Raw genomic sequence first — 17,351 nt, forward strand, 5'->3', positions numbered from 1 at the left:
AATGGATCTAGCAGACATCTATAGAACATTCCATCCAAACAGCATTTCTCAGTAGCCCATGTAAAGTCCTCCATAATCTACCACATATTAGAACACAAAGCAAGTTCATCTTCCATCCTATCTGACCACAGTGAAATAAACTTGGTTACCAATAGAAACTACAAAAAGCACACATATCCATAGAGACTAAACAACACACCTGAGTGGCAGTTGTGTCAAGGAAGAAATCAATAAGAAAATTAATATTTCCTAGAATTGAATGAAAATGAAAATACAACCTACCCAAACCTACTTCATTACAGCTCTAAGTACTTACATCAAAAATTTGAAAGATGTCAGATTAATAGTGACACATCTGATATCCTTGGAAAAACAAGAACAAACAACATCCTAAAAGAGCATGGGAAGAGATAACAAAATTCAGGGCTAAACGTAACGAAATAGAAACAAACAAACAAATAAAATACAAAGAATCTGTATGACATCTGTCCAGGATCTTCTGGCTTTTATAGTCACAGGTGAGAAAGTCTGGTGTAATTCTGATAAGTCTACCTTTATAAGTTACTTGACTTTTTTCCCTTACTGCTTTTAATATTTTTTTCTTTGTTTTGTGCATTTGGTGTTTTGATTATTATGTGATGAGAGGAATTTCTTTTCTGGTCCAGTCTATTTGTAGTTTTGTAGGCTTCTTGTACATTCACAGGCATCTCTTTCTTTAGGTTAGGGAAGTTTTCTTCTACAATTTTGTTGAAGATCTTTACTGGCCCTTTAAGTTGGGAATCGTCACTCTCATCTATACCTATTATCCTTAGGTTTGGTCTCCTCATTGTGTCCTGTATTTCCTGGATGTTTAGGCTTAGGAGCTTTTTGCATTTTCTTTGACTGTTGTGTCAATATTTTCTATGGTATCGTCTGTACCTGAGAGTCTCACTTCTATCTCTTGTATTCTGTTGGTGATGCTTGCATCCATGACTCCTGATCTCTTTCCTAGATTTTCTATCTCCAGAGAGTTTCCCTTTGTGATTTCTTTATTGTTTCTACTTCCATTTTTATGTCCTGGATGGTTTTGTTCAATTCCTTCACCTGATTGGTTGTGTTTTCTTGTAATTCTTTAAGGGATGTATGTGTTTCCTCTTTGAGGTCTTCTACCTGTTTACCTGTGTTCTCCTGTATTTCTTTGAGGAAGTTATTTAAGTCCTTCTTAAAATCTTCTATCGTCATCATGAGAAGTGATTTTAAATCTGAATCTTGTTTTTCTGGTGTGATGGGCTATTCAGGATGTGTTATGGTGGGAGAACTAGGTTCTGATGATGCCAAGTAACTTTGGCTGCTGTTGCTTATGTTCTTGCAGTTGCCTTTTGCCATCTGGTTATCTCTAGTGCTACCTGCACTCACTGTCTCTGACTGGAGCTTGTTTTTCCTGTTATATTGGTCGTGTCAGAACTCCTCAGAGTTCAGCTGCCTGTTTGATCCTGTGATCTTGAGATCCTGGGGGTAGCAGCTCCTGGAAGTCAGGCTGCCTCTGGGATTCTGAAATCCTGGTGCAACCAATCTCCTGAGGTCCTGTGATCCAATGATCCTATGTTCCTGGGTGTGTTAGAGCTCCTGGAAGTCCAGCCTCCTCTGGGTTTGGGGGGATTGGGTGCAGAGCTGATGCCCAAAGTCTGTCCAGGGCACCTGCACAGACCGGAAGTAACCTGTGCTACTGGCTGGGAGTGAGTTCTTGGGTACCTGTGAGTTCCAATTATTCCCTGTTTGGGACAGGTGTCCTTAGCTAATCTTTTATAGGAGCCTCACAAGGGGATTTGTGACTCAGAATAGCATACAAAGCTGCTACCAATCTCTATCAAGGTAGAGATCTTACCAATCGATCTCTACCTATGAAGTGTTTTCATTATTATTACTTCTTAAAGAGGCTGTTGTTTTTAATACCTAGATACTGCTTCCAGCAGTAACTGACTTAGATCTTATCACAATATCATAGAACGCATACATTGTTCTGAGTTGGGAACAAATGGGTCACAAAGGAAAAATAGGAAACATGGTGCAATTTAGGCTGTGCCTTCATCTAAGATTGTAAAAGTTAATTAATTACTTTGGAAATTCAAAGCATAGTAAGATTTATTGCACTGTTTATCTTAGAGATTGCTTAATTCTGAACAGGTTGAATATACAGTGTGTAAGCAGAATGTGTAAGTGTTATAAATGATCGCAGAGGTCATTAGTCACCTGGTTGGATGGAAGTTTGACTTGTAAAGGGAAGCTTCAAATAGCATTTTTCAGAAAACCCATTCCTATGGGAGGACACAGGGCTGGCAGCTCTGGGAGGGCATAAGGGGCTGGCTCTCCTGGTTATTGTTCAGCCTGGATCTACTTGATGGCATAAATATTCTTTGCTTTCTTAATCCTTTAGTTTTATTGATATCTTTCAGATTACAGGTCATTAAATTCCAGATGGCATGATTTTAGGAATATCATTTCTTACCATATCTTCTGTGCCTTCCTCATACTCCTGAAACCATGTTACAGTGCTGACTGTGATAACCACCCCTTCCAAGCTCCAAAATGCAACTCAAACCTTTCATTCCTTAAGGTCCCACACCAGTATTGCAGACTAGGACTGCCAGTCAGGCCCCCAGCATCCCTTGTTGTGGGTCCCTGTTCTGGAGGGCGTCCCATGAAGATCTCTGGCTTGGCTAGGTGTGGGGGTCTGGGCCAAAGGGATAGAGTACAAGCAGGGAGGGAGAATTGCTTCCACTGCTGCTGCCTCCACCCACATCTCTGCTGTTGCCTCCCAGTCACTCCCAGGTGCTGCACCTGTCCCTCTGCACTGAGCTGGTCCGGGCTGGGCCTGCTAGCTGGTGAGGAGGAGAGGGTTCTGAAGGCACTTTGGGAGAGCAAATCTCTTCCCAAGTGTTACAGCTCTTGTGACAGAAAGACAATAGATGATTCTTGCACAACTCTACTTCTCCTGAATAGGGGCCTTATATACAGTTTTGGGATGGGTTAGGGTCTGGCAGCAGATAACCCCTATTGGCTTGGTCTGAGATCTTGGAGATACCTCATCTACATGTGGGAGTGCCTGAGGCACTATTCCTACACTGACGGGCCATAGACCTCTCTGTGGGAGGGGCTGTGGAGGGCTAAAGCTAAGTGAAAGGATCCAGGGGTCCAGGAGCAGAGCTGAATATCTTCTGTCCCATTAGGGTCTGGGGTTCAAGGCCTGTGCTTGACCAGGTGCCCAGCTGCCTCTTACAGCCCACCACCCCACAATTCCCCCCCCCCTTTTTTTTTTTTTTTTTTTATAAAGGAGAGGTTTCATCAGAATAAGTGTCTCCTATGTTGGGAACAGTTTGATACTGAACCAAGACCTGATTGGTACTTACCTTTGCAATGCTACTCAGCTGCTGCTTTAGAAACTGAGTGAGGCAGGGTGCCAAGAGAAGCAAGGCTCCAATAGCTAGTATGGGGCCAAGGAGAGGAAGAATCCAAGCCATCAAGGGGTTAGAGTACCAAGGGGTAGGGGTGTTGGGAGTATAGCATGCTGGGAGGTTCCCCCAGAGCATTTGTACATCTTGTTCTACCAGCCCAGATTCATGGACATAGAAGCAACATTCCTCCTCCAGCAAAACACAAGTCCACCAGCAAAACACAAGTCCACCCCCCCACCCCCCGTTCAGCAGTCAACAAGTCTAGGGCCCTGCAGTTTTGGAGAGCAACTCCTGCTAAAGAGGTTATCTGGCATTGAAGAGATTCAAGGCTGTCTGTAGTAGAGGTTATTGCCTGGTCAAACTTGTCCTGGAAGTCGTCGGCCAGATGTTGTGTTTGGACAAGGGCGGCTCCAGCAGTTCCAGTAGCACCAAGTGAAACAGCAAGGCCTAGTCCAATGAGCAGAGGGATGAAGATCTCTCTCTTCTTTTAGTTTCCTCCCATCTGCAAGGCGAGTTCTTCAGGTTTGTAGAGATAAACCTGGGGGACTACAATCATGGAGGCACAGGAGCCATGAAAATGAGGGTTGATACAGGCACCTGTAGTGTCTTTGCACCAGAGGAGGGCAGGAGAGTTAACATATACTGATTTGGTAATGGTGATGTTATGGGCACATGTGAGATGGGGTTTTGAGGAGGGCTCTACAAGGCAAAGAGGTGGGGGTAGGTCAAAGAGAGGAATGTCCTATGCTTTCCTCAATGGGCAGGGGTCCACAGAGGTTGTAAAGGGAAAAGTTAATGGAGTTGGCTATTAATAATGCTCAGGAGAGAGAGGCACATAAAAAGCATTGGGAGGAATTGGGGTGGGTCGTAAAGGGAAGTAGGTCCGCTGCGTATTGGATGTACTGTAGCTAGGAGAGGGTAGCTTGTAGTTCCTCCTGAGACTCGTTTTCCTGTTGGATAACATTAGCATAGGTAAAGGCTGATTTGGAGTTGAGCAAGGGGGATGTGAGGAAGCAAGCATGAAGCTCCTTTATATTTGTGCGTGTGCATGAATGAAATTGGTCTGCTTGCTAAGTGGAGGCGATGCATGTCTCTGTTGAGGCAGATTGGTCAGTGAGTGCATTTCCCTCAGATATAGGACCTGGCAGGGGAATGTGAGATTGGATTTGCTGGATATAGATGAAGAAGACTCTTTCCTGTAAGAGGGCAGAGACCTGTATGAGTAGAGGGGAATGTGGGTTGGCATCTAGTTTGACAAATGATCTTGACAGCCAGGGGAGCAAATTGACAGCATATACATTGTCTGAAAAGAGGTTAAGGGGGACTTTGACTTCTTTTAGAGCTAGGTAAATGGCATATAGTTCTTTATATTGTGGGGAGTGGTGGAGAAGCTCTTTGAATTGGAAGATAGGGGGTTCATCCTCAGGTAAGTAGTATATTACTGCTGCAGCTCCTCTCTTACCCCCATTGGTAAATATTGAGGGCACTCCTGCTATGGAGTCTCTGGAGAATAGTTTGGGGGTAGCCATCACAACAGAGGATAGGGCAGAAGCCCATTTTTCATCAGAATAATGGTTGTCAATTTGTTCTGGGAATCCTATGAAGCTGATAGAAAAGTGGGAATGATTTTTGATTAGCCACTGAACATCAGAGAGGGAGAAGGGGGTGACAAGAATGTTAGTTCTTTTCTTAGGGTTTGTAGGGCTCTATCCCTGCCATTTTTTAATCATGCTAGCAAGTGCATCCACTTCAATTAAAATTCAGGGTGCACCACCCATTGGGGTATGGAGCCATTCTAGCACCCTCTGAGGTTGGTAAAGGGCTCCTACAAGTGTAGGGGATTTGTTAAAGATAAGGAGATGTACAGGTATTGTTGGGTCATACTTAGTAAGAGCCATATCTTTTAGGGCTGAATTGACAAAATTTAGGGCTTGGATTGCTTCTGGGGACAGTGTTCATGGGGAGGAGGGACTTTTATCTCCTTTCAGGAGGTTGAAGAGGGGTTGAAGGGTGCTTGTGAGGCAAATTTTTGAAGGGGCATGTTGAAGTAAGGGAGATCTATGTTCCTAAAAATGTAATAGGAAGAATAAGTTGGATTTTGTGAGGGGCTATTTTGAATCCTAGGGCAGATATGGAAGGTCTTAGCTGGTCTTTAAGTTGGGAGGGAGAGGTAGAAGCATGTCCCCATACTAAGATATCATCCATGTAATGATATATGTTGAGTCCTTTGTCTAAATAGGGTTTTTAATACAGTGGCTACAGCCTCCTGACAAATGGTAGAACTGTTAGCCATTCCCTGGGGAAGAACAGTCCATTCATATCATGAGGCTGGGCCAGAGTTGTTAATGGGGGTGGTGGTGGAGAGGGATGAAAAAAACATCTATTGCTAATAGAGAAAACATTGGCAGGAATGGCTGAGATGTGGAGTAGCCCTCTTTGCAGGGAGCCCCAGACTTGCATGGTTCTGTTAATTGCCCTCAGATCCTGCAATAGTTTCCATCCCCCTGACCTATTTTTTATAGCAAACACGGGTGTTTCAGGGACTGCAGGAGGGGCGGATGTGTTGTAGAGACAGCTGTTCCTCTACCAGTTCTCTGAGGGCTCTAAGCTTCTCCCCTGATAGAGGCCACTGTGGGACCCAGATGGCTTTGTCAAAGAACCAATCAAGGCAGGGAGTACTAAATCTAACAGAATTGGGGGTGATTTGTAGGATGGTTTTTTGGGTCTTTTTGGGTACTATTTTCTTCATAAGTAATATCCTCTATCTTAATGTGGTCTATTTTTGGTTGGGTGGTAAGAACCACATCTAAGGCTTGTAAGATATCTCCCCCTAAAAGACTGGTGGTTTGTCCTTCTGGGCCTGAGCACTAAGCAGATCCTGGGCAGCAGCTCTGCTCCCAATCTCACAGAACCCAGAGGAAGCGGGGCTCCCAGGTGCTCTAACCCTGGCACTATCTTAGGTAAGCAGACAGCAATGCTCGCCCCAAACAGAGAGTAAGTGGGACCCACTAGGACCCAGGCAGTCACTCCTGGCCAGAGCACTGAGCAGATTTGGGCCCCAGCTCTTACCCCAGTAGTAACACCCACCCCACACAGTTCTGATAAAACCAAGATAATAGGAAAGCCAGGCTCCAGTCAGAGACAGGGCAGGTAACACTAAGGAGATCCAGATGGCAAAAGGCAAGTGCAAGAATATAAGCATCAGCAACCCAGGGTACTTGGCATCATTAGAACCTAGTTCTCCCACACTAGAAAATCCTGAATTCTCTCATGGCTCTGAGTTTATTGTTAGGGTGTTTTCTATATTTTATTTAGAAATAGCTGAGAGGAGTTAACAGACAACAGTCCAGATTGCCTTACATGGATAGTTGGTTTTCAAAACCTCAGAAGTCCATAGAATTGACGTTACAAACATTTATGTATTAATGTCCACTTTGATTAGAGACCTGTCTGCTCCTGACAGCTTTCTGTCTTGGATTCTAAGAAGAAATTGAGCAGCTTTGGAATTACTCCAGTTGTGGTGAGACAGCCACTAGGCAAGAATTGCCACTTTTCATCTACAGACAAATTACTGTCCAGAAAAGGACACACTTGCGGAATAGTCAACTGATTATATCTGCCAAGACAGAGTAATCAGCCCTTAATAATTCTGCATCACTAGGTCTGTCAGATGATCCTGGGCCAGAAGGCTGAAGATCGAATGCTCTAATGTTTTGTAGTCTAGGGACTGTCCAGGTATTCAGTTGTCTCTATAAATTGGCTGAGTTTTAGAAGCTATGCTTTGTGCTTCCCATAATTTCAGTTAACTCAGTCATTCTGGATTTCTGACAGGGTTGAAGACTTATAGTCTCATAGCCAATCCTGGCTATTTACTTTGAGAGAAACGGTTTGAGAGGATGGTTTTTTAGCTGACATTCATTCTAAAGTCAAGAAAAAAAGCCAGGTTCAGAATTAAGTCTTTTATTTAGGAGGGACGACAGAGGTTCTGTTTAGTCAACAAAATGATGGCCTGGGTATTAAGTCTATTCTGTATCTTACTGACACAAATTGGTATAGTTATACTCTAATTGTATTCTAAGAGAAAAGTTTTTTTTTTTTTTAAACAGAAAGGGTGATATGTAGGAGGAGCTAAGGTGGGAGGAGTAAGGAAAGGAAGATAAGGAGTAAGGAGAGGAGGAGAAAGAGAGGAGGAGCTAGGTGACAAGAGGGGGGGGCATGGAGGTGGATGTTTGCATGTCCCGGACAGTCAAAGATAGTTGATATATGTAGGTTGGGTATTGGGTTACACTTTTGATTGATATTGAGCATTACCAAACTTATAAAGCCTTTGATTAACATTAAAAAAATAGAATAGAAGCAAAAAGGAGAAGTGGGGATGGGACAGGGGTTTTCTAGGGAGGGGAAATGGGGAAAGGGGATGGCATCTGAAATGTAAATAAAATATCCAATAAAGATTTTCACAAAAAAAATTGGTGGCTCCTTGAGCCACCAGGGGGCGTATGAGGTCAGTAGCTCCATCCAGGTCTTCCCACCTGTAGGTCTGTTTGGTGATGAATGCCTGAGAGGTACCCCCTCTGCCTAGGAGCTGGGGCCCAGGGATCAGTTGCCAGTCTTGTAGGACCTCTTGCTGTCTTAAATTGTCCTATCTGCCCCAGTATTAATAAGACACTTGAATGGTTTATCATCTATTTTAATGCTTAACTTTGGGTGGGAGCCTTCTGAGATGCTGGACACCCATAAGACTTTTATGGGAGTAGTTGTCCCTCTTACTGTCGGGGCTGAGGGTTGCCCCATTTGAAGTTTAAAGGCTCTAGTGGCTTACCATTCTTATCATATAGAGCGGTATAGTGCCTCCTCCAATGGAAACCTTTTCTGTAGTGGGGACAGATTGCCTTGGGGGATTAGAATCTGTTATGGGAGGAGAGTTTAGTGGGCATTCATTCCTCCAATGTTCTGCCTCTTCACATTTGAAGCCGATTCCTTCTGTTTTTACTGCTGCCACAAATGCTTGAGCCATGGATGCAACCTAGTATGATGGAGTTTCTATTTCTTGGGTTGCCACAACCCACCTATCTTGATGCTCTTCCCAGAGATCCTAGCAAGCTAGTCTAGACTCAGAAGTCATGCCTTCCCAAACAATGGTTTTAAGAAGAAGGTCTAGCTGTGGGTTTGGAGATTTTTTTTCTAAGCTCATTTTAGTTCTGAGAACAAAATCAGATAGGGATTCTCCAGGCTTCTGATGGAGAGAAAGCAGGGAGCAGGCAGGGTCTTGTGACCCCAAGGGTAGAGTAAGCCTATCCCAAGCTTGTGTTGCACAGAGGTGGACCTGCTCATAGTACCCTGCTGGCTGAGTTGCCTGCTGTGCTCCAGTAGAGAAATCTTTCTGACCAAAGAGTTCATTAAAACCCCATGGGGTGTTGTTACCTCTCTCCCTGTTTTGCTTGACTTGTTTACATTTGTCATGAAAGAAGGCTTCCCACTCTAGAAACATTGGGCCAGGAAGAGCAGAATGGCAAATATCTCTCCAATCTTGGGGGGTATTTAAGTTGGCAATATGGCTCTGTAGGAGAGATTTTGTCCACGGTACATGAATACTATTTTCCTTCACTGCTGGCTGAAGACCCCCAAATTAGGGAGACCCTCACTCAAGTCTCGGGAAATTGCGGCCACCCAAGAACTCTCGCAAGACACCATACCTGGATGCAAACGGCAGAGGCTTTATTAGGGAAATTGGCTGGCGGTCAAACCACAAGCTCTCTCGAAAGAGCAAGGTTTGGCACTGAGTGATGGGTTAGGGGTCTTTTAAAGAGCAAAACCACAAACCAGGGGAGTGGGGAGGGGGTGAGGGCTTGCCAAGGATACATAACATAAGAATAGTGAAACATTCCAGAGAAACCCACTCTAAAAGGTTAATGGCCATGGAAATTACTCAGTACAATCATTTTCTCAAAAATGTGGTCTTACCAAGTCACTGTCCCCTATACCGTCATTACAAAATATTTCTCACTTCCTCCAGTCACAACCCCACCTAGATGGCTTGTATTTTTTTATGGTCAGGAATGTGTCTTCCTGCCTTGGGCCTTTTCCACCCATAGGTGGGCCTACTGCCTGAGCTTTGATTCAGGGAATAATGTCCTCCACCCGGAATATGCCCCAGGGAAAGTGAAGGCCTGAAATCTTATTTTCAGTTCCTCGTTCTGGAATCTGCACTTTTCTGCCCAGGTCTAAGGGTAAAGAAATCTACACATATTTCATAAAATGGCCTTTATAATTTTTCACTCTACACTTGCCTGAGTTCTTTTAGGTCTGAGGCTTGGAGTGGGTTAAGTGGTTTAGTTTGAGTGAGGTTATTAACTGGGTATGCTTGAGCAGTTTGAGTTTCAAGTTCTGTATCAGTAGCATGGGAGGCGGGGTTAGTTTTTGCAAGAGAGTTCTGGAAATTGCAGAGTTGTTGATGGTTGAGTGTAAGGGACTATGGAATTTGGCAGGGTTTTATCTATGAGTTCTGAAGGTCTCTCACTTTTGCGGCTTGGAGAATGGGGAGGGAATTTATCTCTTTTTGGTTGGATGGGAGTTGGTGGAGTAAAGGGAGAGGCAGGTGAGAACTCCTTTGGTATTTTAATGGAGCCTTGCCTTTGAGTGGGGTAGGGAGGAGCAGGAGGATGTTGGGCATGGAAGGGTATCTTGGTTCTTGGGTGGGCATGGGCCTAGAACCCTGAGACTCCAAGGGAGAAAAGGCAGGTGTTCAGCCACACCCCCAGAACTCAGGGTCCTGACACTCGGTCTAATCTCCATTTAACCTGCACTGTTCAGTCACGTAGGACACAGGTAGAGGGCATGGCTACAGGCCTCAGCCTTGAAATTTTCATATTAATTAGTTATCTAAAGGCCAGAGGGCATAGCTAATTAAGTTATTCCCTCCCAGGTCCTCCCCTCTTCTCCCTCCCTATTTAAGCCAGGCCCACTCTGGCTTAACTGGGGGGTGCACCTAGACCACCCACACACACCATGAACAATAAACCTTTGAAACTCCTTTCAACTTTCTTATGTCATTGGGACTCCCTATCATGGAGGACTTCCCCGCACTCCCACCTGCGGCGTGTGGACCCTCCTCATGTTTTGGGGGACCCAGTGGTGTGGGAACTGCCCCGAGGGTTCCCCTGCAGCTTTTGTCCCACATAATGGCGCCTAACGTAGGGCTACAAGAACCAGGCTGCCCAAGTCTGCTAAGCAAGTATACTTCCCGAGAGGTGTGGCGCCAGAGCTCTTCCTGTCCCGGCACCGCATGCTCTCTGCCTCCATTCTGCTGGGCATCCCAAGATCCCTAGATAGCAGCCAATCTAGGAGCATGGGCCTGTCACTTGTCACAGCACAACGCTGCATGCTCACCATAGTCTCTGTTCTGCTGCACACCCACCCCATGGTGTCTGAGGTTCAGAACAGAGATCCTCAACTGAGAGCCCTGCACCCATCCCTGCTAAAATCAGGCTGAGTTTGTTCCCTGCTGGAGTGTGAGCCCCACTTCGTCTGATTGGCGTGGTGTGAGACAAACATAGCCAAGCTTTCCATGCCCGCTTCTGGTCCTCTGTGGTGGACCCTGCCTCCCTGAGACATCTACCCTGGGAAAAAGATGGTGCGGATGAATGCAACAAGAGTCCGAGATGGCATGTGGGCTTACATTGTTCCTTACAGGTGGTAGAGGATGCATGCAAAGCCGGCTCCAAGAATGCCACCCCCCACCTGCAAAATCTCTTCATGGAACCGTGAATAACTCCAGCCTAGTTCACAAGACTAGACAAGATTCTCTCTGTTCCCCCTCCCCTCTCTGTCTCTCTCTCTCCATGTGTTCTCCAGCTTAAGGTCAAGATGGCAGGGACTCCCTAATCTTCATTCTCTGCCCCTCCCCCAGGGGTTAGTCGTTTGTGCTGCCTGCCAACTTCTCTCAGGAGTACCAGCTCCAAACTTTAGTCCCCAGATCCCCTCCCCCAGGTGTCAGTCTTTCATTTCCCCTCCTCAGTCATTTGCAGCCAGCTAAAGCTACTTAGCCCAGCCAGCTTGACTGTAGTGATGGGCCAAAAACCTGCCTGCATCCTTCACCCCTGTGTTCTTCACAGTTTCTTTTTTGCAGCTAAAAACTCCATGCTAAGCCTGGAAAAACTGTGTGCCACTTGCTAGCTTCTCCTAGGAGCTGCTGGCTCTAAGCCAGCCTCCATGTGTCTCTCCCATGACTCAGTTCTTACACAAAACCTCACTTCTTCTGATTCTGACTCTCCTATTAAACACCTATGTTTCTTGCTTTGAGCTTTTCTTCAAGGTTGGCTTTTTTCTTCTCTACATTTAGGATTCCTAAGAAAAACAAATGGGGAATTCCCTGACCTCTCTGCTATAGCACAGACGCTGCGTGACAGAGCAAGTCCCTCTCCCTACTGCTTCTAAACCCACCACTAATGCTTTTTCCTCCCCAACAGGAATACTTGCAATAATGCTCATACTTTTCAACCCATTTTTTTTCACTTTTTGTTTTCATGTTTCCTTTTCTAACACTTGTGATATATGTCCAATATTTTTTCAACTTTTTAAGACTTCTTCAAGGTTCAAAAGCCATTTAATCTACTTCCACAGGTCAAATCAACAACACTGATCACCATTTTTCAATCCTTAACTAACAACTAATTTTCTTTCACAATCAAATTGTTGCTGCCTATCTCAGATACATAATTAACATGATGTTTTCTCCCTCAGCCATCCAAAAACAGACTCAAAGATACCTTCCAGAATGAAAATTTCCTCAAACACCTTTGCCTTTTCAGGATCTTAATGACAGACCATTATGTGCTTGCTCCTAAGTGACTTAATGCTTAATACCCAGCCTTTGCAGATATCTCCTTACTGGGGATGCTGCTTCCCTGTGATTATACCCATAGATCCAACAGAGACAACGCCATCTCCTGGAATCTGCCTGGGACGCCAAGCTACATCCTTCCAGACACTTTCTGACTACAGACTCCAGAGACACGCTGAGACCCTGAGACAGTGTCACCTCCTGAAACCTGCCTAGCTGCCTCCTCCTAGCCACCTCATCTGACTGAAGATCCAGAGACACATACCAAAACCCAGAGATGCTCGCTAAGATGCAGAAACACATGCTGAGACAGAAGACAGATCCAGACCTTCCAGCTATAGATGAACTCTTTTGCCAAAGTCAAATAGCTAAAGTTACATGTCAGTGAGGAAAACATAATGTCTATCTAGATTAATCAGATGTCATTACCCTCAAATTGTACCACCTATATTTAATTGATTCAATGATTCCTTGGTTTCCCAATCCTACCCTCAATTCCCCTCACCCTGTGACTTAATTATACAACCCCCTATTGCCTTTGAGTGTTTTCTTTTGACTTCCTCATCCAAAATTTTCACTAAAGAGAGTGGGATGTAGGACCGTGAAGGGATAATTTGGTCTCCCCAGTAGAGCACTGTGTTTGAGATAGCTGGAGACCCAACAGGTGACCATTGCCTGAGTAGGAACAGCAAAAATCCACGCCCCTGGATTCCAGACTCCTGACACATGGCCTACATCCCCATTAACCTGTACTTTGCAGACCACAGATGACACAGAGATGCCCCCTTCTTTTTAAAAAACAAACAGGGGGAGTTGTTGGGCCATGAAAGGGTATCTTGGTTCTTGGGTGGGCATGGGCCTGGAACCCTGAGACTCCAAGAGAGAAATGGCAGGTGTTTGGCCACTTCCCCAGAACCCAGGGTCCTGACATATGGTCTAATCTTCATTTAACCTGCACTGTTCAGTCACGGACACAGGTAGAGGGCTGAAGCTAAGTGAAAGGAATCAGGGGCCCAGGAGCAAATCTTCGGTCCCATTAGGGTCCGGGGTTCATGGCCTGTGCTTGACCAGGCGCCCAGCTGCCTCTCACAGCCCACCACCCCACACCTTGTCAGTTCTGAAGCAGTCTCAGTAGAAAGAAGACTTTGATCTAGTGTCAGTGACTTGATCTTGCTGATCTGTCATGGGAAAACTATAGAAATGAAAAGGCCCACAATGAAAGAACCTTGCCCTTCAACAGCACAACCTGACTTGCTGTAATTCTGATTCCATAACTCATGATGCCTTATGCACCATGGATCCCCTAATGGCCCCTATAATTTATTTTTTGTCAGGATAATGAGATGGGCATTCTCTGTCTATCCAGATATGATGTCACCCAAATGGCCCATGAGCTAAGATTGAGCAACTTCTCATCTGATATAAAAAGGGCCTCTTTCCATCTCAGGATAGATATTCTTTAAGAATTTTTGGTATTTCTTTTCTCCTGTATACATATTTTTTATTTCTTTACTTTTTATTATACACCAACTAGTTTATATTTTAGTTTTTTTTTTTTTACAAAGAAAATGCTAAGGAAATTATAATCACATGTCATGGTATTAAAATCATAATTCCAGATTTCTTTACATATAAGATGGAATGGTCCAGTACCTATGTCCCTTATCACAGACTTTAGTTCCATTCAGTTGATATGGCACATCCTGCAAAATTAACTAGACACACACACACACACACACACACACACACACACACACACACACACAAATGTCTCAAATATAGAAAAAATATACACACAATAAAGGTAATTTACAGTTACAAATAAGGAATGTCATTTATCTTGGCTGTGTTTCAGAAATCTAGGGTCAGGAGCTTTATTAGTCAAGGCACAGAAGGATGAGTAAGCACAACTGTCTCTAGGAATAGGCAAAGTATGGACAATCACTGATGAGGTATGCATGCACGCAACGTATTCAGAATTGCTCAGTCTTGCTACGAAAATTGATCTGAGTTAAAGAAAATTCCGTGGCTTCCCCTATTTTCCACTTCTGGATTACTTCCACAATCTTTACATAAAATTGGCAAGGATATCCAAAGCAATCACTCTTTGGGTAAATGAAACAAAATACTTCACTAATCCGAATTGTTAGTTTTGCCTCTTGGACTAGAAGCATTTTGTAGACAAAGGAGTGTTTCACAAAATTGAAATGTCATTCAGATGAAGGACAAGATATTTTCCACACACTTAAGATTTCAAAACGTTCAAGTGGCCTTTACAGTTGGACCCCGATTGTTACAGTATTGAGGATTCTGGGGATCCTTTAATAGCAAATACCAACTTAGAGGGCTCCGGGCCTCTTGGGGTTAATTTGCTTGCTGGCTTGTTCTTCTGTAGTGCTGCACAAAAAGATTTCACTCTGTTTTGTAACTCAGTTAAAATGTCTATTTTTTGCTCAAGAATAGCTTCAAGTTGTGTAGCATATGAGTCTACACCATAGTCTACTTCTTCAGTCATCTCTAGAAGAGCCTTTTCATCTTCTATCCAGCGAATGGATTCCTGGATCACTGCCCTGTGATCTTCCACAACCTGTTCTTCCATCTCTACCATCTGGGAGACAGCTTTGTGGAAAGTAAACAATTGTAGAGAAACTTCTTCTTCATTTTGTTCACAAAGATGTTTTAGATCATCTCTCTGAAGGGAACTCCCCACACCCCACTGGGTCTCTAAGTCATCAATCTGGCTTGGTGGAAGGTGCATTATTGGATGGACATCACCAGCAGCAGTTGGATCTATAGTCAATTCTTCACAGGATGCCATTCCTGGAGAGAGTGTGGCAATCATGCAAGTACGAGAATTTTCACCTATGAAGGAATCTCTCAACACCTGAGTGAGTCTACTTGCTTGGAAAGGAGTATGGGGTTTATTTCTACCTAAGGCTCTGATGCACTCCTTGAGTGCTAAAAGGCTTTTATTAATTTCAGCACCTTCAAGCCTGGTTTGCCTGTCTGCACTGATTGTATCAGCTCCTCTTTCATTCCCAGCCAAGTCAATGAGAGAAAAATTACCATGTAGTTTTCCTTTCCAAGAATGATCTGAAACACTGCATGATTCCGAGGTGACTGTGCATTGCAGATGTTTGACCGGATGTTCTGCAGCTGTTGCCTGTGTCGATGAGCTGCAGCACGTCCTCCACACACTTCATCTCCCGTTCCTGTGGTCACTTGCACCTGCTGCTTTCCATCGTCTAGGACTCTTAATTTTGTTTTCCTATTTAATAAGTCAAACATCTTTCCACTATAAATTTCAAACAATGTTGCATATACTTGAAGTTCTAGCTTCTTATAATTTGGCTTCTTCAGCATTAAAAAGACATCTCGAGCTGCTACTGCATAAATTCCCTCAGAGCAATCCTGTTCTTTCCTGAAAAGTCACCACCCATAGTATGAGTTTTTCCACTTCCAGTCTGCCCATAAGCAAAGCATGTAGCCATGAGCCTTTCAAATATTGTTTCCACTAGAGGTCTAGCAGTAAACCTGTAAACCATTTCATTAGGAGCTGAATCATCAAAGGCGTAGTCAACCCAACATGTCTGATTTTCTGAGGACCTTGTTAAGTCTACTTTCTGTTTGAGTTCATACATCTTTACTAGGGATTGTGATTACATCAAGATCTTTCATTTGAGTTTCTTTTTTACTGAGTGGTTGTTTTCTTACACAAACACATATCCTATGTTCATCAATAGGATTGAGTGTTGTTAGGGGTCTGTAATCCAAGCTGCCCCTGAAGTCTCTGATCATACACATAATTTCATAATTTGGATTTGTAGCATCAACATACTGGGCTCTTTTTTTTCTCTAAGTTCTTACTGTTGCAATCTCCTTTTTTCCCCTCGTTTTTCTTGCAATTTTTCTACTTCTTTCACACAATTATATTTTCTACTTGAAAGAAGTCCAAACTCCCTTTTTGCAGCTTGAACTGGAGATATATATGAAATGCTACCATTCTGTTGTGCAGAATATGACTGCTCAGGAAGTTGACTAGGCTGTGCGAGTGCTGAACCAACCACTCTATTGTCTCTTGGGGGAGGGTCACTCTTAATAGATGCCACAGTCTGTCGGTTCTTTACAATTTTGTTTACTTTTGAGTATGATGAGGGTGGAGGTATTTCTGGACTGGGTTCAATGTCTTCATCAGGTACAAGGACAGGGTTAAGTGAAAAGATGCTTTCCAAGTCAATCTCTTTGCCTTTTGTATCTCCATTTTCTATCCACTCAACAGTTACACTTTCATTATCTTCATTTAAAGATGTTACCATTGTTTGGTATATTTGGCCATCGCTGCGCTTGATTTCCACGTAAATCCCAATCTGGATCTTGTCGAAGTTGGCCGTTGCTGTCACCTCATCAGGAGCAGTGGTGGGCAGGCAAAACAGGCAGGGAGGGGGCAGGGTGCCAGCGGGAGGGCAGAGGTGGCCCGTGGCCACGCTGGCCCAGGAGGAAACAGTGGACAAGTAGGCTGAAGCCCTGCAGGCCTGCGGGAGGGCAGGAGAGCGGGAGGGTGGGCGAGCCGGCAGGCGTGCACGCTTGGCCTCGGGGTGAAGTCAGCATTTTTTTTTTTGTAATTAAACCTTCTATCAGTTCTAATCTGGTAAACACTTTTATACCTTTGCCACCATCTTGTTTGTTCTCATGTAATTTCTTCATTCCTACATAGTTGAGAAACCCTTGCCTAGAGAGGCTCTCCCCTCAGTGGGCTGAGTCTGCCCACATTAATTAATTAAGACACCCCCCAAAAGACATAGCTACAGGTCAACCTAATGTAGGCAATCTCTCATCGTGAATCGCTTCATAGGTAATTGTATATTGTGTCAAGTTGGAAATTAAAGCTAACAGTCCTATCAGGTTTTATGCATTGCCAGGGGTCAAATACAGGCCCTACTTTGTGGAAACAAACCCTCTACCCACTGGCATTTATTCATAGACCAGTCATCTTTATGTCTATAAAGATATCCTAAGGTCCAGTGAAAGGCTCAAGTCCGATAAAGTGACAGCAGAAAGCCAGCCTATATTGCTCTGCC

General features: G+C 44.2%; 1 pseudogene; it reads right to left on the minus strand.

The window, feature by feature from the left end:
• Positions 1-14,612: 14,612 nt before the first annotated feature.
• Positions 14,613-16,661, minus strand: LOC117713945 (kinesin-like protein KIF2A pseudogene; annotated as a pseudogene).
• Positions 16,662-17,351: the final 690 nt, after the last annotated feature.

This window comes from Arvicanthis niloticus, chromosome 8 (assembly GCF_011762505.2).
Source record: "Arvicanthis niloticus isolate mArvNil1 chromosome 8, mArvNil1.pat.X, whole genome shotgun sequence".
Lineage (NCBI taxonomy): Eukaryota > Metazoa > Chordata > Mammalia > Rodentia > Muridae > Arvicanthis > Arvicanthis niloticus.